The sequence below is a fragment of the Muntiacus reevesi genome, chromosome 7 (assembly GCF_963930625.1).
Source record: "Muntiacus reevesi chromosome 7, mMunRee1.1, whole genome shotgun sequence".
Lineage (NCBI taxonomy): Eukaryota > Metazoa > Chordata > Mammalia > Artiodactyla > Cervidae > Muntiacus > Muntiacus reevesi.
This window is the reverse complement of record NC_089255.1, coordinates 6,055,746-6,079,820: the sequence shown is the minus strand read 5'-3', so window position 1 is coordinate 6,079,820 and position 24,075 is coordinate 6,055,746. Positions and strand designations below refer to the sequence as shown.

At 44.3% G+C, this 24,075-nt stretch overlaps 1 pseudogene; it reads right to left on the bottom strand.

Annotated features, from left to right (window-relative positions):
- Positions 1-21,226: 21,226 nt before the first annotated feature.
- LOC136172134 (ribosome biogenesis protein NSA2 homolog pseudogene) lies at positions 21,227-22,727 on the bottom strand (annotated as a pseudogene).
- Between the last annotated feature and the right edge of the window lie 1,348 nt (positions 22,728-24,075).

The window sequence follows — 24,075 nt, the reverse complement described above, 5'->3', positions numbered from 1 at the left end:
CTTCCCTCTATCCCTACACTATCATGTGATGGTGAGAGGGGAATGCAGAAGCAGAGTTCTGATGGAAAACGTCTCTAGCCCATCCTCTACAAATGAAAGCCCCTCTTATCACAATGTCCATTTATCCATGGGATGAATGCTCTGAGTCTGTGAAGCTTTGATCATGTGGAGGGTCTGCTCAACAGAAAATAGAGCAGTTCTCTGCACAGAACCAACTTGTCACCCAAAAGGAGAGACCATGTCTCATTCTTGCCATCCATTACCTAGAGAGTAAGAAGGATCTTCAGAATGAACTAGGGAAAGCTGTCCCTGTGGTCGCACTGCCTGGGTTCTCCAGATTTATTTTCCTGGATGTTTATCAGTGTGCCTGGACTATCCCTGCAAGCTCAGCGGACACTGGGTGGAGGTCTGCACTGGGTGGAGACCACAGCAGTGGGGGTCAGAGCCAGAGACACCAATGGTCAAGTCCTTTGTGCTCCTGCTTCTCCCTGTTGAGTGCTCCTGCATCCAGAGACAACCTTGTAGTATTGGAGGTTTTCTTTTGTTGAAAAAAATGTATTTCTCTCTACTCTTCCAGGAACTGAACTTCTATAACAATAAATGGAATAACTCAATGCTGAATAAAAGCCCTGGGTTAGAGGTGGGCCAATCAACACTGGTTCCCTCTTTACTCCTTCTGGAAATATTATGTAACCAAACATATCAAGAGCTATAGAGAAGGATCCAGGAAAACTAATTACCTTTGATAAAAGAGAACTAATAATAGGTAAGAAGTACTATGTACTCAGGGATGACCCACATTACCTGCATTGTCTAATTTAACCCTCGCTAGGTAGGAATTCCTATCAGCCCCATTTTACAGATGAGGAAAACAAAGCCCAGAGGTGATGTGGTGTCCAAGGTCATCCAAGGTCATCCAAGACACAGCTGAGATTCACTTCCATCTCATGCTACACCTCCTCTGTGAGATACGAGATGAGAACCCCCAAAGCAGCATCAATCATCTGTTCCACCCTCACATGGGACCACATTAGAGAATGTGGACCCCAAACTGGTTGATGAGACCACACAAAAGCCACTACAGCCAGCTGCCTGTCCTCCGCATCAGGCTGAGCCTTTGTGCCTGCCAGTGGCAGAAATATCGCTGGCGCCTCTTGGCTCACACACATCAGCTCCAACCTGCCAGACGAGTGTGGGTGGCGACAAGCTAGCTACAAGCTCCAGAAAGTTATGTTGCCTCTGTTCCAAATCCAGCACCGTAACCCCAGGCATTTTGCTTTTCATCTTCATTTTGCAAACTCAACAGAAGCAGTGTTGGCAATGAATCCCTGCCACCTGCATTGGTCCTGGGAGGGGAACGGCCAACGAGAAAGCAGGACAGAGGGGCCAGCGTGGCTCAGCTCACCTGGCTGAGCCTGCCAGGGCACCCTGTCAACCGGCAATCTCGGCCTCCAGGGCTTGGCTGGGAGGCTCCCAGAGCCTCCTGCCAGGACCAACCTAAGCACCTTTGCGCCCAGCTGGGAACTCAGTGTCTTGTTCCACAGACGTGGGAAGGTGATCAGATTGTGGCCTCTGGGCAGACAAACCTGCTGGGAGCCTCAGCTTGATTTTAATTAACTGTGTGGTCTTGGAAAACTACTTCAACCTTCCAAGCATCAATTCCCCTCATCTGCAAAATGAGGAAGGTAATTACACCTAACAAAAATGAAGTGACCTGGGGGGTAAAGTGAGATGATGTCTGGCATGTAGACCACACTACTTAGGTATACTGTAATAACCATTATACATAGGAATACTAATTAATATTGTTATTAATTATTTTTCACTAGATCACATACTTCTCTTCTTAGCCATAAGATATCTAATGTTCCTCCCAAATCTGCTATGCGGGGGCCTGCTGGGAAGTAATAACCCAGCACATGGGGTCTCGTGGAGAGGAAAGGAGTCCGTGAAAACTTGTGAAGCACCTGCCCAGCTGGCACGTCTGTGCAAGAGGCAGATGTGAGGTCCCCGAGAGGCAGCATCAGTCGCAGTCTTGAGTACTTGCTGGTCAGGATGTGGTCTTACAACCAGGTGGCGGCGTCTCCACGACACCTGGTTAGTAAGGTTGTTTGGGACACACAGTCCAGGCCCACCTGTGCGTCCGCATCCCTTCCCATCATGTGGCTCCTGCCACTCTGGCTGCCAGTGCTGACTGTTTCACCCACCAGCTCCTTCCACACACTGGGATCTTCCTGTTGGCCCCCGTTCTTGCCCACAGGCATAGCCCCTTAGGAGGGCCTTGATAGCCTTTTTTTCCCTTGTTTTCTTTTGCTCTTTTAGATACTGTGGCAGCGAACCTCTTAGTGTGTACAACTTTTTTCTTTCCACTAAGTTACTTCCTTGGAGAGTAAAAAATTTAGATCAAAGGAAGCAGCACTGTTTGAATTTTTATAGAACTTTCTATTACTTTTTAAAATGTGCTATGTCCATTCACACCACTCTCCTCAGAAAACCAAGTGCACAAGTTTTACCACATCCTAACCAGCACTGGGAGTTGTGGTTTTCCCATTTATTTTACTTATTTCATAGGTATAAAACAGCATCCCTTGTTTAACTTTGCACTTCTTTGACAACCATATGAATAATTACCCTAGTGTGTATTATTTTTATCTCTGTTTTACCTGGGTCTCAACAGCTCAGTATTTTTAAAGGATTGCTTGAATCTGAGTAACTATGATTGGTTAGAGTTGGTGATGAAGAAAGCCCCACTACGATCAGCCGTGTGTGGGTGGGTGTGTTAGTCACTCATTCCCGTCTGACTCTCTGTGACCCCATAAACTGCAGATCTTCAGGCTCCTCTGTCCATGGGATTCTCCAGGCAAGAATACTGGAGTGGGTTGCCATTGCCTTCTCCAGGGGCAGCCATGTTACCTGGGCTTATATTAGCCCGAGATATGCCGGCAGAATGGTTTGTATCTCTAAGGGCTAGTTCTCTTGCCTAAAGCCCTTTGCAGATTCTTTTGGATTACTGTAGTGTCTGTAGCAAGAACCCTTGTGCCTACCACATGACATCTTGCTCTGAATCCTTCTAGCTGCCATCTAGAAATCTAGACATGTGTTTGCATCTACCACAGTCATCTGGGAGAACTTCTCCTAGAGGAGAATTTCTGCCCCATACTCAGGTGACAGGAATCTAGAGGGGCTGATGCCACTACCATCTCCTGTATGTGAGGATTAAGAACCCTGGCTCCAACACCCTTGAGTGACTTTGGAGCATCTCTCACCTGTTTCCTCATCTCTGAGGTAGACACAAAGTACTTACAGCATAGGCATCTCAAGATGAAAGATGGTGTGGCCAAAACAAAGAGAAAACAAGGGCAGAAACTTGGGAGGTGCGTGGTCTTGAATTCAGACTCCAGCTCATAATCTATTCACTGTGAGGCTTTGGGCAGGTCTGAACCGCGCTTTTTACATCTGTAAAATGGGGGAGTTATTTTCACTCCATCAGATTGTGAGGCAGATGAAGTGACACAATATGTATAAAGTGTTTTGTGCTCTGCCAGGCTCACACGTGAGTGATAGATACTAGTTCCCTTTATTGCCTCTTCAAATGAAATAACGTTTGTGAAAATGACTTTGCGTGCATGCTCAGTCACTTCTGTTGTGTATGACTCTTTGCAATGATGGTGCTGCAGAAGACTCTAGAGAATCCCTTGGACTGCAAGGAGATCAAACCTGTCAATCCTAAAGGAAATCAGTCTTGAATATTCATTGGAAGGACTGATGCTGAAGCTGAAGCTCCAATACTTTGGCCACAAGATGCAAAAAACTGACTCGTTGGAGAAGCCCCTGATGCTGGGAAAGATTGAAGGCAGGAGAAGGGGACAACAAAGGATGAGATGGTTGGATGGCATCACTTGATGGACATGAGTTTGAGCAAGCTCTGGGAGTTGTTGATGGAGACAGGGAAGCCTGGCATGCTGCAGTCCATGGGGCTGCTAAGAGTCAGACATGACTGAGTGACTGAACTGAACTGAACTGAATTTTGCAACCCCATGGACTGTAGCTTGTCAGGCTCCTCTGTCCAAGGGATTCTCAGGCAAGAATACTGGAGTGTTGCTAACTGGAGTTGCCATTTCCTATTCTAGGGGATCTTCCTGACTCAGGGATCAAACCCTCATCTCCTGTGTCTCATGCATTGGCAGGTAGATTCCTTACCACTAGCGTCACTTGGAAAGCTGAAAATGACTTAATGGGGCACCAAACATATTAAGTCTCAGCCACAACAAGCAGACCCTGAGGGCCCGCTGGATACAGACCCTTCTGTCCTGGTAACTCAATGAGGATGCAAGTAACACATTTATACCTTCTGCCCAGCACTAGAAAGATTTAGCAGAAAGATTCAACACAGGTCCTATCCTTGAGAAACTGCCAATCCAGGTACATAATGTATCTACTCCCTGCCAACAGCATTGATCAACAACAACTTCAAGTACATAAAAAGTAGCCAGAAAGCTGGTTTAAAAGAAAAGAAAAGGCTATCTCCCTAGAGAGTCTTACTCAATAGGGCTGGGGCCCAGGATTCTGAATTTTTAACAAGGTACTTTTAAGTACACTGCCAAGGTACTTTTAATGCAGGTGGCCTGTGGATACCTTGAGAAACTGTTTAAGGTAAAAGGTAGCAGCTTTTCTACCCAGTCATCCAGCAAATATGTATGCACTGTCTGCCTCACACACACACACACACACTCTGAGCTAAGGACAGGGGACCCAGTGGTGACCAGGCAGACCCAGTCCTGCCCTCAAGGATTTTCAGCTCCTACCAGTGATGGGAGGAAGGGAGTTAGCAGTTAAAAACACTGATTTCTGCATCAGGGAAATTTGAATTAAAACCACAAAGAGATATCGCCTCACATCTGTCAGAAGGGTTATCACCAAAAAGAACACAAGTGTTGTCAAGAAGGTAGAGAAAAGGGAAACCGTGTACACTGTTGGTGGAAATGTAAATTGCTGCAGCCACTATAGAAAACAGTATGGATATTGCTCAAAAAAGCAAAAAGGGAACTACCATTATGACCCAGCAATTCCATTCCTAGGTATACATCCAAAAACAGCAAAAACACTAATTCAAAAAAATACACACCCCAATGTTCACAGCAGCAATATTTACAATTGCCAATATATGGAAGCAACCTGCATCCATCAACAGGTAAACGGGTAAAGCAGATACAGCATTTATATATGATGGAATACTACTCAGCCATAAAAAAGAACAAAATTTTGCCATTTGCAGCAACATGGACAGATTTGGAGGGTATTGTGCAATGTGAAATAAGTCAGACAGAGAAAGACAAATACTGTGGATATCACTTACATGTGGAATCTTAAAAAAATAGAGCAAACTAGTGAAAAAACAAAAAAGCAGACTCACGGATACAGAGAACAACCAGTGGTTACCAGTGGGAAGACGGGTGGTAATAAGATAATATAGGTGTGGGAGATTTTAGAAAAGGGGGTTAATATGGGATTATATGAAATTATCTGTGTGAAGCTTTTGAAAATCATAAAGCACTGTAGAATTTAAAGAACCTTTCAGTCAGTATAAACAACAAACAATGTATAATCACCTGGAGAAGGAAAAGGCAACCCACTTCAGTGTTCTTGCCTGGAGAATCCCAGGGACAGAGGAGCCTGGTGGGTTACAGTCCATGGGGTCACAAAGAGTCAGACATGACTGAGCAACTAACAGCAGCAATGTATAATAAAATCATTTTTAAAAATTAAAAAAAAACTGGCTCATTTCTGGAGCATAGCCTAGCACTCTTGAGCCGACCTTCTGGAGGCAGGTTCGGTGCCTGCATAGCCGTAAAAGCTCCCCAGGTGGGCTTTGTGGGCAGTAAAGCTGGAGAAGTCCTCTCCCAGACAATCACACACAGCCCTGCCCTCCCAGAGTTCATGATCCAATGCTGGTAGCCAACCAGGGAGCAAGTCCCACGCTGGCAGGGATGTATGAAGACAAAGCAGCTATGAGAACAATCTCCCCGGGCCTGACCCAGGCCAGAATGAGAGAAGGCCTCCAAGAGGAAGTGATGCTTCCACTAAGCCTTGCCAAGGACAGGCATTATCCAGGCAGGGGCAAAGTGGAGTTCCTGTGATGGACGAGTGGGAAAGGACACATGGAGGAAGAGAAGGAAGCCCAAGAGTCCCGGGCTTCATCGACACAGACCACAAGGCGGGCGAAGCAGTGACGGGAACAAAGGAGACAACGTCTAGTTCTCACCTGTGCACAAGCCCAGACTCTGCTGTGATGATGAATGTGGGAGAAAGAGGCTTCATTGCAATCATCTCAAAGTTTTCAGAAAAAAATAAGACTATCTCCTCAGGACATTTGTCTATTGCCAACATCCACTGGATCATCAAAAAAAGCAAGAGTTCCAGAAAAATATCTACTTTTTGCTTTACTGACTATGCCAAAGCCTTTGACTGTGTGGATCACAACAAACTGTGGAAAATTCTGAAAGAGATGGGAATACCAGACCACCTTTCCTACCTCTTGAGAAACATATATGCAGGTCAGGAAGCAACAGTTAGAACTGGACATGGAACAACAGACTGGTTCCAAATCAGGAAAGGAGTATGTCAAGGCTGTATATCGTCACCTTCTTATTTAACTTATATGCAGAGTACATCATAAGAAACGCTGGGCTGGAAGAAGAACAAGCTGGAATCAAGACTGCCAGGAGAAATATCAATAACCTCAGATACGCAGATGACACCACCCTTATGGCAGAAAACAAAGAAGAACTAAAGAACCTCTTGAGGAAAGTGAAAGAGGAGAGTGAAAAAGTTGGCTTAAAACTCAACATTCAGAAAACTAAGATCATTGCATCTGGTCCCATCACTTCATGGCAAATGAATGGGGAAACAATGACAGACTTTATTTTGGGGGTCTCCAAAATGAGATGGTTATTGCAGCCATGAAATTAAAAGACGCTTGTTCCTTGAAAGAAAAGTTATGACCAACCCAGACAGTATATTAAAAAGCAGAGACATTACTTTACCAACAAAGGTCCATCTAGTCAAAGCTATGATTTTTCCAGTAGTCATGTATGGATGTGAGAGTTGGACTATAAAGAAAGCTGAGCGCCAAAGAACTGATGCTTTTGAACTGTGGTGTTGGCGAAGACTTCTGAGAGTCCCTTGGACTGCAAGGAGATCCAACCCGTCCATCCTAAAGGAAATCAGTCCCGAATACTCATTGGAAGGACTGATGTTGAAGCTGAAACTCCAATACTTTGGCCACCTGATGGGAAGAACTGACTAATTTGAAAAGACCCTGATGCTGGGAAAAATCGAAGGTTGGAGGAGAAGGGGACGACAGAGGATGAGATGGTTGGATGGCATCACTGATATAATGGACATGAGTTTGAGTAAGCTCCAGGAGTTGGTGATGGACAGGGAAGCCGGACGTGCTGCAGCCCAAGGGGTCACAAAGAGTCGGACACAACTAAGCAACTGAACTGAACTGACTAACTTGTGCTGAATTTCTATGCACCATGCCCTTTTACACGGAGCGTCACATGTAATCCCGGAAGGCATGGCAATGGTCCCCATTCCAGGAAAGGGCTGATGGAGGCTCAGGTTTGTAACAGTGGTCTGTTTGTGACCAGAGAACGGTTGCTATGGGTATGGAGCCTAGAGCACACGCCTGGGTTTCACATCGTGGCTTCACTTCTTACCAAGGAGTGACTGTAGACAGATCAGAGTGTCAGGTTTCTCATCTGTAAATGGGATTAACAGCTGTACCCAGATCCTGGGTTGTTATGATGACTGAGTGAATGGATGTGAATGGCTTTGAACCGTGCTGGACATACGGTAATTCCATGTCAGTTTGAGCTACTATGACTATCAATATCAGCCAGTCCTAGAGCAGCCCATAAGGTGACTTCTTATTGCTTCCATGCTTCAGAGAAGGAGGCTGGAGAAGTGGTATGTTTACCTACGGTCACACGCCAGGCAAGAGGTAAGGCCAGGTGCAGTTGACCTCAAAGCTCACATTTCCTCTCCTTAAGCCCCAGCATATCCCTGGCTAGATCAGAAACGGCCATTTGGGAGAAGCCATCAGTGGGGAGACAGGAGCACCGGCCATGGAGGCGGAGGGTGGGGTAGGGTCTCACCCTGCTATCTGTTCCCTGGGCATGCTAACTTCCCTTACTTCAGTGTTCTCATGTTCAAAGAGGGATTGTAATATGACTTACCTGGGAGAGTTGCCTGAGGATAAGACTAACTGCCTTAGAGCAGGGGTCCCCAACCTCCAGGATCTAATAGCTGATGATCTGAGGTGGAGCAGATGTAATAATAATGGAAATAAAGTGCACAAAAAATGTGCACGAATCATCTTGAAACCATCTCCCCCACCCTAGTCCATGGAAAAATTGTCTTCCGTGAAACCAGTCCCTGGTGCCAATGAGTTTCCCCTGGGACCACTGCTTGAGAGCACAGAGAAAGTGTTAGCTATTGCAGGTCCACATTCCTCTGCCTGAAACCCAGATGCCAGACATGTTCCAGGATGCTTGGATATTAAGACAGTAATGTGTCACACATACCATACACTAAGGAACAGTGAAGAGGGTTCTGGATCGCCTTCCATAATTAAACACACTAACATATCTGCAAAGACGTGAATATCACACTCAGTGGACTAAAGTTGCCTCAGGTTTGCCACTTAAAGTAGGTGTCAGGAAACTCCTCTACAAAGGGCCAGAGAGGGAATATTCCACGTGCTTTGAGGCCACAGGGTCTTTAGCACAAATAATTGAGGTTACTGCGTGAGTGTGTGCTCAATTGCTTCAGTCGTGTCCAACTCTTTGCGACCCCATGGTCTTCAACCTGCCAGGCTCCTCTGTCCATGGAATTCTCCAGGCAAGAATGCTGGAGTGGGTTGTCAGGGGATCTTCCTAGTTCTTCCAGGAAAGAGTACTGGAATAGGTTCCCAGGGGATCTTCCCAACCCAGGGAACAAACCCGTGTCTCCTGCATCTCCTGCACTGCAGGCGGACTCTTTACTGCTCAGCCACTGGGGAATCAGCCCTCGAGGTCACTGACCCATGGTTTATTGTGTTACACAACTGCCCTCTCTTCCCAGAACGCTGAGGATCAGGGAATTTCCTGGAAAGGACTGTGGCCCAGGACCGTTGTTATCGCATCATTCCCTCTGATCCAAAGTTCTAACAAGCTCTTTTCTGTGTTTACGATGAACAGAAACCCAGAAAACAAACGCATTTTTTAACACTAGTTAATTTAGTAAAGCAAAATTTTTCCCAAAAGCATGGTTGCAAAGAGAGAAGGAGTTAGAAAAGGTGTCATAGAGAATGTTATCATGCCAGCCCAGAGCTGAGAACCACCAGGACTGGCAGCCAGATTGCAGGGAAATGTACAATTTCTATCATGTCTTCAAAGATACTGAAAATAGCTATGGGCTTTCATGGCACTTCCTGAGGGTTCTGGGGTTTCAGCTGCTTTGCCAGTGATTTATATTTTAGGGGAAATTGACTAATACACAAGTTCTGCCCTGCAACCCCTATAAAAAATCACTTGGTATGTGAATCTTGGTATGGGTTTTTTGGCGGTAACATGTAATACTTTCTGAGATGTGCACAATGTAATTATCAATATTTCATGTTCAAGCAGCTCTGAATTATCTGAGCATCTTCCTACATTGAACAAAGTACTTTTCTTTTCAGAGGATCATGGCAGGGATGCCTGTAAAACTGAGATTCACAGCTGATGAACACCACGTGCATGGTGAAACCTTGGTTAAAACAGGGAGGGGCAAGATTGAATTTAGTCCTTGGAACAAAGGAGCTAGCTTTGAGAAAAGAAAAATAGAGCGTGCTCACATGTGGGTGTGTGTGCTCTTTTTTGGCATGTACACACAGCCTGTGAGAGGTGCATGGTGATGTCTGAGAGCCTGTCAAGTCAATCAAAGGAGGAATCCTGAACTTGGACTTAGCTCCACCTCTACAAACTGTGTGACCGTGGGCATCGGTGTCCACAGTTAGCAATAATACTCTTTCTTTAGGTTGTTGTGAAGAGTAAATGACCAATCACTTGTAGAACTTCTCTCCAGGGTCCCAGTTTTTGGCTCATTTTATTTCATTGCTCACTTGGTACCTGCTGTATGCCAGGTGCTCAGTCAGAGTGGGGTTGGGGGATGGAGAGGACAAATGTCCCCTCTCTTCATGAAGTGTGCCGTTTAGTGGAAGAGTGAGCATGAAACACACACATGTATCAAAACATCTCAAAATATGAGAAGCACAAAGAAGATTTCTTTTTAAAATAGGGTAATATGAGAGAGAACCAGGGTGGCAGAGGTAGCAGCTGCTTTAGACTGGGGGCTCAGGGAAACTTCTAGAGAAGCAGCTGTGCCCCCCAGATCTGAGAATAAATAGAAATCAAGTATAGGAGGTGATGACCAAGAGCTCCCTGGCCAAGGGGACTGCAGGTGTCTACATCATGAGGCAGGAAGGTGCCAGAAGGTGCCAGAAGGTCCCAGGACCTGTCAGCATCATCCCTGCATCCCCAGCAGCCACAAAGCTTTCACCCAAAGAGTAAGCAACTTGTTTCCACTTCTCAGCCTGTGGTCAGTGCTCAGTGAACATTATTTTTCTTATTTCTTATGTAGCACTGAACAAATCTCAGCTGTAACCTGTGAATAATTTATGCCCATTTCCATTAAAATCAAGAGCAACGGCTTCATGAAGCCCCAAGATGAACTCAAAAAGTCCTCTTGGCTCTTAGGCATGTAGCTGAGCATGTCCTAAGTCATCTCTGGCCTCGGTCTTCTCCTCCCATCACTTCTTGCTTCCTGACCCCCACTCCCAGCCAGAATTTCCCACCTCTACCCTCACTGTCCTCCTTGCTAAGACTGCCTTCCCTCCTGCTCCTCCATATGTGGACAACTTACCCTTCAGCACTCAACTCCTAGGCCACCTTCTCTTTCAACGTTTCCTGACCTGTCCCTTATTTCTTCCCTCTTCTATCTAGGAAATTCTTATCCTTCAGGTTTCAGCACCAATGCCATCTTGAGAGGGCTCCTCTTGGCCATCCCAGCTATTATGAACTGCATGCTTGTACCCGCCTGCCACCCTCACCAAATTCATGTGTTGAAAATGTTCACGTGCTGAAGACCTAAACTTTCTCTTCCAATGTGATGGTATTAGGAGGTGAAGCCTCTGGGTGGTGATTAGGTTATGACGGAGGAGCCTTCATGAAGGGATTAGCCATTATAAGAAGAGACAAGAGAGGGAGTTTTCCCCTCTTTCTCTATCACTCTCTCTGCCTCTGCCTCTCTGCCCATCCCATACCCAGCCTGGTGAAGATACAGCAAGAAGGCAGCCATTTGCAAACCAGCAAGAGGGCTCCCATTAGAACCCAACCGTGCTGATATCCCGATCTTGAACTTTCAGCCTCCAGAACTGTGACTAATAAGGGCCTAGGCTGAATCCCTGACTTGATGGCATTCTGTTCTAGTAGCCGGAGCCGACTGAGACACCAGCTATATTAAACCCCTCCTCCTTCTTTCTGAAAGTGCTGTGGTCATTTTCCTCCATGGCACTTATCGCAATCCAGTTACATAATGATGTGTGGGCTTATTTACTCCCCTGAAGTCTGTCTTCCCAAGACCAGGAGCTCCTTGGGCACAGACACCAAGTTCCTTAACTTGATGACTGCATTCCACCCAGGGTCTGACACTTTAGAGGACCTCGGAAAGTTCTCCTTAAGCAGCTTTGTTTTGCTCCATTACATCATGTGATTTTTACTTGTTCTCTTGACACTAGAATGCTATTTCCATAAGACCAGAGTCTGGTCTATCTTGTTCATGGCTCTTTCCAGAGCACTTCGGTATCTGGCACATAGTAGGTCCTCAAAAAATATTTGTCTAATGAATGAATGAATAACCACCTTCTCTGGGCTCCTGCATGAACTCATCACACACAAGATGCTCACAGAATACCCTCTCTCTTCTTGCTAAGATTTGGGGAAAGTTTTGATGCAATTTGAGCTGTAGCATATGCCCCGTGAAGAGGGAATCTTTTATCATAATTCTGACCCTGCTCATTCATCAACATACTTGACAATTACAGTGTGGGGTATTAAGAGGGAAATGTGGGAGGGACAGAGTGTGAACAGACAGATGCAATCATGAATCCCAGCTACATCACCTACTGCTTGTGTGACTGTGACTTCACCTCTGCATCTCAGTGTTCTTATCTCTAAAAAATGGGAATAAAAATGACAACAAGTTCATAAGGACTGGACTTGTATCAGACTCACAGGACTGGAAAAGGTCAGTTTTCATTCCAGCTGCAAAGAAGGGCAATGCCAAAGAATGTTCAAACTACCCCACAATTGCACTTATCTCACATGCTAGCAAGATAATACTCAAAATCCTCCAAGCTAGGCTTCAACAATATGTGAACTGAGAAATTCCAGATGTACAAGCTGGATTTAGAAAAGGCAGAGGAACCAGAGATCAAATTGTCAACATCTGTTGGATAATAGAAAAGGCAAGAGAGTTCCAGAAAAACATCTACTTGTTTCACTGACTACACTAAAGTTTTTGATTGTGTGGATTATGACAATTCTTGATCCACATAATGATGTGTAGGCTTATTTACTTCTTCTTCAAGAGATGGGAATACCCAGACCACCTTACCTGCCTCCTGAGAAACCTGTATGTAGGTCAAGAAGCAACAGCTAGAACCAGACATGGAACAACAGACGGGCTCCAAATTGGGAAAGGAGAACGTCAAGGCTGTTAATTGTCACCTTGCTTGTGCTGCACTGGATGAAGCACAAGCTGGAATCAAGATTGTGGGGAGAAATATCAATAACCTCAGACACGCAGATGACACCATTCTTGTGGCAAAAAGAGAAGAAGAACTAAACAGCCTCTTGATGAAGGTGAAAGAAGAGAGTAAAAAAGCTGGCTTAAAATTCAACATTCAAAACACAAATATCATGGCGTCCAGCCCTATCACTTCATGGAAACAAATGGAAATAGATGGGGAAACAATGGAAACAATGACAGATCTTATTTTATTGGGCTTCAAAATCACTGAAGATGGTGACTGCAGCCATGAAATTAAAAGACACTTGCTCCTTGGAAGAAAAGCTAGGACCAACCTGACAGTGTATTAAAAGCAGAGATATTACTTTGCTGACAAAGGTCCGTCTAGTCAAGGCTATGGTTTTTCCAGTGGTCATGTATGGAAGTGAGAGTTGGACCATAAAGAAGGCTGAGCATCAAAGAATTGATGCTTTTGAACTGTGGTGTTGGAGGAGACTCTTGAGAGTCCCTTGGACTGCAAAGAGATCCAGCCAGGCCATCCTAAAGGAGATCAGTCCTGGATGTTCATTGGAAGGACTCATGCTGAAGCTGAAGCATCAATACTTTAGTCACCTGATGCAAAGAACTGACTCATTAGAAAAGACCCTGATACTAGGAAAGATTGAAGACAGGAGGAGAAGGGGACTACAGATGACGACAAGATGGTTGGATGGCATCATCAACTCAATGGACAAGAGTTTGAGTAAACTCTGGGAGATGGTGAAGGACAGGGAAATCTGGCGTGCTGCAGTTGTCCATGGAGTCGCAAAGAATGGGACCAGACTGAGCGACTGAACAACAACCCCTGCTGAAGGTCAGAAAGAGAGCTACCCACTGTTCCAGCTGCAGAAAGGGAGTGGTGATGGATAGAATTGAGTTGAATTGTACTACACCTAGCTGGTGTAGCAGAATTTCTTGGTGATGTGGGGAAAACACACACACCAAATTGGTGATCAGAAATATTAGATGGAATGTCCAAGCCTCCCTGCAGCTAGCAGCTGGTCTTGGGGCTAATCCTGACTATTGGTATTTACACTTAAAAGAAAGAAACTTAGTCACTTACTTGTGTCCAACATTTTTGCGGTTCCCATGGACTGTAACCCACAAGACTCCTCTGTCCATGGAATTTTCCAGGCAAGAATACTGGAATGGGTTGCCATTTCCTTCTCCATTTACTCTTGAGAATGTATACAATTTCTAGGTTTCTTTAAGAAAAAAAGGGTGTTGCCTCCGTTTTCCTTTTCCCCATCCCAGTAACTAGAGCATGGATGTGATGGTGAACCATCTTGGACATGCCCTCAAGGAAAACAAATAGCATAGGGGTGACAAACCAACAGCAAAAAAGGAGCCCAAGCCCCAGGTGAGATCACCAAGCAGAATGATCACCCTGTTTTGCAGAAAGTTTTCACTTTCATCTCAGGTTCAAAGGATTTGTTAACAAAAAAAATTCACTCTTATATACTAATAAATAATACCAATGTTTATTAGAGAATCATCTAGCTTACTTTCAGTATACTAACATTAAAAGAAAAAGAGAAATAGAGCAGAGGATGCATCACCAAATTGGGTTTTAACCAATATCCAGGTGGCACTACTGGTAAAGAACCCACCTGTCAATGCAGGAGACATAAGAGATGTGGGTTCAATCCCTGGGTCAGGAAGATCCCCTGGAGGAAGTAAACCTACGCATATATTCTTGCCTGGAAAATCCCATGGACAGAGGAGCCTGGTGGACTACAGTGCATACAGGCATAAAGAGTTGGACACAACTGAGTGACTTAGCACACAGACTTAAACGGTGCTGGGAAGTCCCAGGACATAGCACATTTGGAGTCCCAACTGGGAAAAGGTGCCAGGGAAAAGGTCCGTTCTGTGGACTTCAAAAATTGCAGTTCAAGGTTCCCGCTTTTAATTCCAGGCTGCAAACTGAAATTGTCTTCAGTCTGCATCATCTGCATCAAAAGCAAAGGAGAAAGGGAAAGATATACCCATTTGAATGCAGAGTTCCAAAGAATAGCAAGGAGAGATAAGGAAGCCTTCCTCAGTGATCAATGCAAAGAAATAGAGGAAAACAACAGAATAGGAAAGACTAGAGATATCTTCAAGAAAATTAGAGATACCAAGGGAACATTTCATGCAAAGATGGGCACAATAAAGGACAGAAATGGTATGGACCTAACGGAAGCAGAAGATATTAAGTAAAGGTGGCAAGAATACACAGAAGAACTATTAAAAAGGAGCTTAATGACCCAGATAACCATGATAGTGTGATCACTCACTTAGAACCAGACATCCTGGAATGCAAAGTCAAGTGGGCCTTAGGAAGCATTGCTACAAACAAAGCTAGTGGAGGTGATAGAATTCCAGTTGAGCTATTTCAAATTCTCAAAGATGATGCTGTGAAAGTGCTGCATCAACATGCCAGCAAATTTGGAAAACTCAGCAGTGGCCACAGGACTGGAAAAGGTCAGTTTTCATTCCAATCCCAAAGAATGGCAATGTCAAAGAATGTTCAAACCACTGCACAATTAAACTCATCTCACATGCTAGCAAAGAAATGCTCAAAATTCCCCAAGCCAAGCTTCAACAGTATGTGAACTTTGAACTTCCAGATGTTCAAGCTTGATTTAGGAAAGGCAGAGGAACCAGAAATCAAATTGCCAATATCCATTGGATCATTGAAAAAGTAAGAGTGTTCCAGAAAAACATCTATTTCTGCTTTATTGACTATGCCAAAGCCTTTGACTGTATGGATCACAATAAAGTGTGGAAAATTCTGAAAGAGATGGAAATGCAAATACCAGAACCCCTTACCTGCCTCCTGAGAGGCAGGTATACAAGTCAGGAAGCAACAGTTAGAACCGGACATGGAATAAAAGACTGGTTCCAAATCAGGGAAAGAGTAGGTCAAGGCTATATATTGTCACCCCGCTTATTTAACTTATATGCAGAGTACATCATGAGAAATGCCGGGCTGGAAGAAGCACAAGCTGGAATCAAGTTTGCCGGGAGAAATATCAATAACCTCAGATACACAGATGACATCACCCTTATGGCAGAAAGCAAAGAAGAACTAAAGAGCCTCTTGATGAAAGTGAAAGAGGAGAGTGAAAAAGGTGGCTTAAAACTTAACATTCAAAAAACTAAGATCATGGTATCTGGTCCTATCATTTCATGGCAAATAGATGGGGCAACAATGGAAACAGTGACAGACTATTTTGGGGGGTTTCAAAATCACTGCAGATGGTGACTGCAGCCATGAAATTAAACGATACTTATGGAGAAGGAATTCACAGGGCCTGGACTCCATCTTAGGCCTGTCCACGCTGACCATGCTCGGCCACATCTCCAATGGACTCTGAGCTCTGTGCTTAGCGCCTATAGAAACTACAATAGAAGGATAAGACCCCCTCCAGACAGGGGAACCTTGAAGATAGTATCCAAGTTACTCATCACCTAAGAGAAAACATACACTGATCACCCCTGCCTCCGGAAAGGCCATAAATTTTTCTGTATCTATCGGAAAGTAACCTCAGGCTTACTGATTATTGACTGTTTGGAATGTAACCTCGGGCTTATTGATTATTGATTATTTGGAATGTAACCTCAGGCGTATTAATTATTAACTGTGAACACGTAACACATGAATGATGGGGTTATTGTGATTGTATTTACCCTTCCTTTGTTTATGTAAGTCTCAATGAATTTAGGGTGGTGGGTTCCGGCACGTACACACGGGGTATAAAAGATTTTCACAAATGCTGGTCGGGGTCCTTTGCTAAGAGGAGACTCTGTGTTGGGCCCGCCGGTGTAATAAACTGCACTTCACTATCTGCATCATACTTCTGAGTGAATTTGTTTCCCAGAATGCATGAAAGAAAAGTTATGACTAACTTAGACAGCATATTAAAAAGCAGAGATATTACTTTGCCAACAAAGGTTCGTCTAGTCAAGGCTATGGTTTTTCCAGTAGTCATGTGTGGATGTGAGAGTTGGACTCTAAAGAAAGCTGAGCACTGAAGAATTGATGCTTTTGAACTGTGGTGTTGGAGAAGACTCCTCAGAGTCCCTTGGACTGTAGGGAGACCCAACCAGTCTATCCTAAAGGAAATCAGTCCTGAATATTCATTGGAAGGACTTATGTTGAAGCTGAAACTCCTATACTTTGGTCACCTGATGTGAAGAACTGACTCATTTGAAAAGACCCTGATGCCGGGAAAGATTGAAGGCAGGAGGATAAGGGGCAACAGAGGATTAGATGGCTGGATGGTGTCATCGACTCAATGGACACGAGTTTGAGCAAGCTCCAGGAGTTGGTGATGGACAGGGAAGCCTGCAGTGCTGCAGTTCATGGGGTTGCAAAGAGTTGGACACAACTGAGTAACTGAACTGAAATGAACTGAACAGAACTGACTGCAGCCTCAGTCTCAAAGCAAACTGCAGCTCTGGTTTCATGTTAAAGGTCTTTGTCTTGTAAAACTTGGAATGTTGTTCATCCTGGGGCTTGGTTGGCCAGACCCCCTCAAGGGGCTTAACAATCTCAAGATTTATCCCCTGTTTGACCCCTACTGTGTCACAAGGCTTGCACTCACAGCAGGCAGTCAGGGAATTCAACTGTCAGGGCAGCATCCAGGCAGGTTAGAAGCAAGGTCAAAGGCCTGCTCTGCTTTGTCTCTGAAGCCTAAAGAAGAATATCTATTTAATTTCCCTTATGTTTCCTTATGTTACTGATGCTACCAAGTCCAAGCTCGTTCTGCTTGCTGCAAGATAATCAATGATTCTGAGACAAGTGTTGTGATCAGAAAAGGACTTTATTCAGGAGCAGGCTGACAGAGAAGATGGCAGTGTCAGTTCAGTTCAGTCTCTCATTTGTGTCCGTCTCTTTGTGACCCCATGGACTGCAGCACGTCAGGCCTCCCTGTCCATCACCAACTCCCAGAGTTTACTCAGACTCATGTCCATTGAATCAGTGATGCCATCCAACCATGTCATCCTCTGTCATCCCCTTCTTCTCCCGTCTTCAATCTTTCCTGGCATCAGGGTCTTTTCAAATGAGTCAGTTCTTCGCATCAGGTGGCCAGAGTATTGGAGTTTCAGCTTCAGCATCAGTCCGTCAATGAACACCCAGGACTGATCTCCTTTAGAATGGACTGGTTGGATCTCCTTGTAGTCCAAGGGACTCTCAGGAGTCTTTACCAACATCACAGTTCAAAAGCATTAATTCTTCAGTGCTCAGCTTTCTTTAGAGTCCAACTCTCACATCCACACATGACTACTGGAAAAACCATAGCCTTGACTAGACGGACCTTTGTTGGCAAAGTAATATCTCTGCTTTTTAATATGCTATCTAGGTTGGTCATAAGTTTTCTTCCAAGGAGCAAGCATCTTTTAATTCCATGGCTGCAGTCACCATCTGCAGTGATTTTGCAGATGGCAGTGTAGTGCCTCAAAATAACCATCAGGGTGTGGTTGCCAGATTCTTTTATGGATCAGAGATGGCAGGGAGAGGAGGGGGAAACAAAGTTAAAAAACTATTCAGTCCTTGAAAATGTCCCCTCAGGCAGGGGAATGTGTTAATTTCGCTTCCTTACAGCCCTTCACAGGTAGGCTTGCTATGTCTATTCCATGCCCATTATACAAAACTGTGACTCCACAGTCCATTCCCATTTTATTCTGCAGTTCTACCAGAAAGTGCTTCCTGATGAATGACTAACTACAGTACTCTGAAACTGGAAACGATTTCATGACGTATGAGTTCCCTGGAAGAGGACTTCTAACTGCCCACGGCTTCCCACAGATTATTCATCTTCACGATAAACAATGACCATCTCAGGCGTGAGAGAATCATTTTGTCTGACTCTGATGTCCCTATTGGGCTTCCCAGGTGGCTCAGTGATAAAGAACTATCTGCCAATGCAGGGGACGTTGGTTCAACCCCTTGGTTGGGAAGATCCCCTGAAGGAGGACAACCCACTCCAGTTTTCTTGCCTGGAAAATCCCACGTACAGAGGAGCCTGGCGGGTTACAGTCCATGGGGTTGCAAAAAGTCAGACACCACTGTGCATATCCACACATACAATGTCCCTTTTGGAACCATGGTAATGAGACGCAGCAGTCCCTCCCAGGAGATGTCAGCCACCTCTTGACATCCACAGCCTGGACATACTTTGGCTTCCAGTTCTGCCACAGTCACCCTCATTCTGGGCCCTTTTCAGCAGATAGAGGTCTTCAGCAGTTACTTATCAGATAGCTGATAAATAAAGTATACCCTCCTTGCTGGAGGCAGAGATCAGGTTCAGGCAATTCCCTGAAAAATGACCTAGGAAGGGCTAGCATGGAGATACTTTTCCCCAAATCCCAGGCACCCTCCAAAATTCCCATTACTCTCCAAGGGGATGTCATTCTATCACTAAGGCTTTTTCTTATTTATACAAAAGGTTCTAGTAAACACTTTTCTATCCAGGAAGGCTGTATTTGATTCTGCCGGTCTACTTGGCCAGAACATAGAACATGTGAAGGAATCTTACGCCTTCTTTCAGTCTTTACCCCTGAGATCCCCACGCAGGTGACAAGGGACACCAGCTCTACAAGCCATCCATTCATCACTATTGTCTGAGCCCCTGCTGTGCTTCAAGCTGCAGGTGGGGGCGGCCCAGAGTGCAAGGATAAGATGATGTGACTTCCACCCTGCCAGAGCGCCCCTTCTAGTAGGGGAGACAGAGAGCATCCATGTCAGTCTTGATCCAGCAGACACACGCAGTGACAGGCGGGTACACAACGTGCTGTGGAGTCCTAAGGGGAGGAGAGACTCGGTGGGCTTCATGGCATTGCAGAGATTTCCCAAGGGAGAAGCTATGGCACTAAAAAGCTATCCGTCAGAGAGGAGGAAGGCGCTCCAGGCATGGAGAACGCATCCATGGGCCAGGTCACAGAAGGTGGTGGCTCCAGACAAGGTCAGAAGTCCTAGGAGGTTGCCCTATGGTGGCACGGCCAAGAGCAGGAGAGATGAACCTGAAAAGAGAATTGGGCTACATCGAGATGAGCCCCATGCCTTGTGAGGTTACCTGGATTTCATCATGAGTGACTGCTAAAAAGCAGAAGACTGTTTGAGACCAGGTTAGAGGACAAGATGCAAAGGAGAGGAATTAGAGGGAGTAAGACCAGTGGGTGGCTGTCATGTTATTACTGGTTAATTTTATGTGTAAACTTGGTTGGGTCAGGGTGCCCAGGTATCTGGTCGAATATTATCCTGCACATTTCCATGAAGGTGTTTTTAAAATGAGATTAACATTCAAACCAGCGGACTGAAGCAGATTGCCTTATGCGGGCGGGCCTTGTCCCATCCGTTGAAAGCCTTATTGGGATCAAGACAGACCCAGCCTGGGCTTCCCTGGCGGCTCGGGTGGTAACAAGTCTGTCTGCAGTGTGGGAGATCCGGGCTCTATCCCTGGGTGGGGAAGATCCCCTGGAGAAAGGAATGGCAACCCATTCCAATATTCTTGCCTGGGAAATCCCACATACAGAGAAGCCTGGTGAGCTAGAGTCCATGGACATGACTGAGTGACTAACACTTTCACTTTCTTTTTCCCCCTGAGCAAGAGGGAACCCTGCAGCAAACGGCCTTGGACTTGACCTGCAACATTAATTCTTCCCAGCTTACCAGCTCACTGGGCAGATTCTGGACTTGCTAGCCTCTGTCATTACATGAACCCATTTCGTGAAATTAGTTAATTAAAATAAAGAAATATATATTTGCATCCGTGATATGTCTTTTATCTTATTGGTTCTGTTTATTTGTGAAAGTCTGACTAATACCATTACATTCTTTCTAAATCTAGTTCCAAAAACCTTCCGTGGCTCTGGGAAATGCATTGAAAGAAATTTCCACCCACTGGCACTTTCTCCTCCACTTCACAGAGGGTACAAAACTAAGCTTTAATCATTTGTCTTGGCCTCCAGCACTCAGCACAGACCTGCTTCTACATAAATACTTATAAACTTCAAAAATGTGTAAATCAATGTCTAAATGATAGTCTTTTACAAAGTATGGTGCATATCCCATTGGTGATGAGATGGATTAGGGGGGTTACACACTTTTTCAACAGTTATACACAGTAGACGTTCCTTTACCCAATATCCATTTCACTGAACTCTCCATTTTCTCAGGTTTTTTTTTTTAATTAAGCTATTTTAATGTTGCTTTTTTTTTTCTGTTTTAACAGTGGAATAAATAGTTTTCTTGATGACTGTAGACACGTAAGGCCAGTTGGTACAATTCAGAAATGTGAGTAATGGTATCTTGATTGGTGTGTAGTCTTCAATAATTACAAGAGCTCTTTGTATGTAACTGCTGTTAAACCAGTAAGACTGCATTTATGAATCCATCATTTTCAGGATTGCTGGTGATCTGGGCATATTTTTCCCAAATGACTTTGCCTCCTTGTGTCACAAGGCCCAATTCATTCACATTCGTCTCAATAACAGCACCTTTGGTAACTGAAGTGTTGCTTTTTAGAAATGACTATGAAAGCTTTTATCACTGCTATACCCTTAAGAGCCTAAGCTTTATGCTTTTTGAAATTTTAGGGAGAATGAGCCTATAATTTCATGATACCTTAAATAGCAAAATTTGAACAAATCTTCCAAGTGCCCTTCTTTGTAAATCTATTTGGAATCAAGCTTAAAAATCACCACCAGCAAATCATTTTCATAGCCTATATGGCAACTTAATTTTCTTCTATTTAATTTTTCAGCACTGCTTTATTATAAGACACAGGTGGCAAAAAATAATAAGCTAATTGTTTTGTAAGATGAAAAGAATGAGAGTCACAGGGCAGATTTGCAGCAATATCTCCTGAGGATAGCAAGAAAAATAGACATTTCAACTGTACCTTTCGATTCGCAATCAGGTTGATGGAAATGAATAGCCCCAGGTCACTCACCTTAAAACCTAAATAAAGAAACAAGTAATCAGCCAACCAGGAGTCTAGAAATTGGTACAGAATTCAGAGACTCGAGAGAGTTTTCTATGACAGTTAACCTGGGGTATCCTCTAGTGCACATTAATGAAGTCTCCTTTATGTACAGTTGGGAAGGTCCCCTAGAGGAGGAAATGGCACCCCACTCCAGTATTTTTGCCTAGAGAATCCCATGGACAGAGGAGCCTGGTGAGCTACAGTCCATGGGGTCGCAAAAAGTCGGACACTACTGAGTGACTAATACCTGACATTTTGGTAAGAACACCCAAAGGTGCGTACAGTGGGGATGAGGGATTCTTCTTTACACCAAGTACTGGCAGGCAAAAGGGGCTTTCAGTTCAGGATGTGTCACATGGGCCTTCTTGAAACATAATCCCATTGGTCTAATGAATCTTTCATATTCAGGTAGTTTTCGAGTAAAGCTGTGTCCAACAAAGCAGTGTTTGTAACCATCCTCTTCTAGGCTTTCTTCTTTGTCTTTCCATTCAAATAACTTTTCATACTTCTGTTTCTCCCTAGGCGAGAACTTTGGGCAGAGAGGCTTCCATTTTCCCACTTTCTGTTTCATTTTTGTTTAATCATATTGGAAAGTACATTAGCTCAAGACCGTCCCTCTCTGCCCAGTGGTTATGTAGGTGCTGTTCTCTGTGGAGTCTTTTCATCATGCTTCTCTTTGACTGTTTCTCTTTTCATGAATCTTTTTCATGTGTATTTTCTCAGCATGGAGCTGTGCATGGTAGAGCTTAGCTTTCAGACAAAGCATCTTTTTTGCCTCCTTTGAACATTCATGAGCCTCTTGGCCTTCCTTCTCTCCTTTTTCTCATGGTAATCCAAGTGATATCCATAGTGCTTCTGCTGTAACTCGATATATTCACATATTCACTTTGTGGCGTGGTGAGGGCAGTCCAGCCACTGGGTGCGGCCGCCAGAGCAGAGGCTCTCGATTTGTGGGTCTCAGAGATCCATGAGCAGACTCCGTGCCCTTCTCCACCATTTTTGTTGATTGACATTTGCATCCCTAGGAATACTCACTCATCCACCCACAGACTTCTATTGTCACCGGGGTCATGGCATGCTCACCAAGATGCCTCTGAGCTTGTTCCCAAACCAGGCTGTGCCAATTTTGTTTCTTATTGGACATATGTGACTCAAGTAAATATCATGTAAATCAATGAAATATCAGTAGGAAAAGGAAAAAAAAAAATGCCCAAGTTATGTGCAAATCAAGTTGAATGCCTTAAAGAAAGATGGCAAAGGTAAATTGCTCAAGAATGATATCATAAACTTTGTTGTTGAGTTTGGTGGGCAGGAAGACAGCTATAAAACCAGTAGGGAAAAGGAATAAAATCCTAGAAGGTTTCACACTCAGATTTATATCCAAGGGTCTGAATTCTGATCCCATTTTAAAGAATCTGACTTTGGAAATTGTGGGCAATGCACTTTGGATGCAGTTTAAGCTAGATACCATAAAATTCTGGGTAATATATCTGGGCTGTGGAGAATTTTGCCCCCCCCCCCCAAAAAAGATATGCTAAAATCCTAACCTCTACTTCCTCAGAATGGGACTTATTTGGAAATAGGATCATTCCAGATATAATTAGTTAAACTAAAATGAGGTTATACTGGAGTAAGATGGGTTCCTAATCCAATATGACTGGCGTCCTTTTGATGCGGGAGTCTGGACACAGGCATTTCTGGAGGAGAGACGAAAGGAGAGACTGGGATGACGTGTGTAGGAGTCAAGGTTACCCAAGAGTGTCTGCCAACCAGCAGAAGCTCAGAGAAGGCATGAACAGATTCTCACTCACCAATTCTGTTGACACCTTCATCTTGAATTTCTAGCCGCCAGACTCTCAGACTGCCTTTCTCTTGTTTAAGCTGCTCTGTTTGTGGTACTTGGTTATGACAGCTCTAGGAAACTAACACAATGTCACACTCAAAGACAAGTCCATTGTTTACATGAAAGAATATTTGAAGTTAGGATAAACTACTTAGGATATGTATATGTCATTTTTAATACCTTGATTTAACTTGAATTTACTCTACTACCGATTCAACTATGAGACTCAGTGACACAGGATAAAAGAGCTCTTATTCTAGTAATCTTAATGCAAATTAGAAAAGCTTGTACCAGCACGTCAATCCATGGTTCTACAGACATTATTACATAGTGCAGGGCTAAATAAAAATCTAATTCTCTTGGACTCCAAAAATCTCTGCAGAC